Below are 271 nucleotides of genomic sequence, written 5' to 3' on the forward strand. Positions count from 1 at the left end.
TGCTGATGTTGTAAGTAACAAGAGTTGTTAATGTTTTCTCAAAATCATTCACAGTGAAAAGTAAGGACACATTCAAGACTAGCAATAACTTTTTTCCCTGAAGCTTTTGCATATATGTTTAGTCATCAAAATGCCTGAAATGAATTGGGAATGTAAACGTCAGTTGTTGTTAAACAAGATTAATATGTTTCAGGCCAAAGGTTTGGTATTAACATAATGGTGATTTACTATTTAAGAACTTCAGGCTAAAACAACTTGCCAAAGAATAGTA

This window comes from Gopherus flavomarginatus, chromosome 6 (assembly GCF_025201925.1).
Source record: "Gopherus flavomarginatus isolate rGopFla2 chromosome 6, rGopFla2.mat.asm, whole genome shotgun sequence".
NCBI lineage: Eukaryota > Metazoa > Chordata > Testudines > Testudinidae > Gopherus > Gopherus flavomarginatus.